Source organism: Balaenoptera ricei, chromosome 10 (genome assembly GCF_028023285.1).
Source record: "Balaenoptera ricei isolate mBalRic1 chromosome 10, mBalRic1.hap2, whole genome shotgun sequence".
NCBI classification, from domain to species: Eukaryota; Metazoa; Chordata; class Mammalia; order Artiodactyla; family Balaenopteridae; genus Balaenoptera; species Balaenoptera ricei.
In genome coordinates this window covers 48,128,683-48,130,190 of record NC_082648.1, presented here as the reverse complement: position 1 = coordinate 48,130,190, position 1,508 = coordinate 48,128,683, and positions in this window count along the sequence as shown.

The following is a 1,508-nucleotide window of genomic DNA, read 5'->3' as shown; positions in this document are numbered from 1 at the left end:
GCCCTAAACCTGGCGGCGGCCTCACCCCGCCCATCGACGCTCCAAGGTGTCATTGGTTAAATGTTCTGTCCCTCTTACGTGCCCTAGTCCCATTTGCCAATGTGGCTCCAAAGCCCACGAGGAGGTGGATCACGACGATTAGCAAAACCACTCGCTGCGCACGATTGGTCAGAGAGGCCAACCAATCACCAACGACATTGGACCCCCTCCCACCCTCTATCAGTTCCCGAGAGGCACCGTCTACCCGCTAGGCCTAGGTCAGCAGTTTTTCTCGGTCCTCGCCCAGCTGTTGTGCGCATCTCTAATTGCTTTTTAAGCCGTTTCTTGTATTGTGTCCGGCCGCCGCCAGGCGGAGGATGGAGGCGGATGGGTGCGTGCACGCAATACTCCTGAAAGCTGCTTATACTTGTGGCAAAACAATTATTATATAATAGTATTCCTCTTTTCACATATACATACAACTTAAGGGCAATCTGGTAATTTCTGTCAAAACCTTTCTGCGCGATCCTGCAGTTGTCTAATAAAATTATCCTAAAGAAATAACGGGGGCTTCCAGTTGAAAACTGGGAGCGGGGTGGGGTGGGGTGGGGAGAGGAGCAGGCGGCGAATGCACGTATTATCCTCCAGGCCATGTAGGAACAAAGGGACAGGGAAAAGAGACAACAGCAGCAACATTTCAGAAGCTAGAAAGCAGATGGAGGAATGGTAACTGATTTAGCAAACCTGTGAAATTGATTCCTAAACAAACATAAACATGAAATGACTGTATCTTTGGAAAAACTCATCTGGAGAATCTGTCCAGCCCCAAAGAGAATCCCAAAGATACTCTCATCAGGCTTCTCTTAAAGAAATAGGTGAAGGAATCCTACAATTAAGCCCCTGGCCTACGTGCCCCAGCCCTCACACAATCTTTCCAATCAGCTTTTTAATATCCTCACTCTAAAATATAAGCAGACAGCCAAGGATCATAAAACATTTAAGGCAAGTATTTAATGTACAAGGAAGAAACCAAAACAAGCAAGAAGAAAAAGAGCAACTTAGAGGAAACAAATTGCAAGGGAGAAAAAGCAACTGAAAATTAAACAAAAAATCCATCAAGATCCTCAGAGAGATAATATATTGTGTGCGTAAGATAACAACAGGAAGCTATTTTAAAAAGTAACTACTATTCAGGTAAGAAAAAAAGAGCTCTTGGAAATCAAAACCATGATAGCAGAAATAAAAATTCAGTAGAAAGACTGGAGGATAAAGTTGAAAATCAAATTTGCTCTACTTTAGGAGAAAATTAATAAAAAGCAAAGGATCAGTCCAGCAAGTTGAACATCTGAATAATGACAGTTCCACAAAAAGAACAGAGACTCAGAATGGAAGAAATAATCACAGAAATTATTTTAAAGTATTATCCTGAAATGGAGAACTGAGTCTCTAAATTGAAAGGGCACACTGATAGCAAAACAAATCAGGCCCACACCGCATCCATCATTATAGAATTTCAGAACACTGGACAC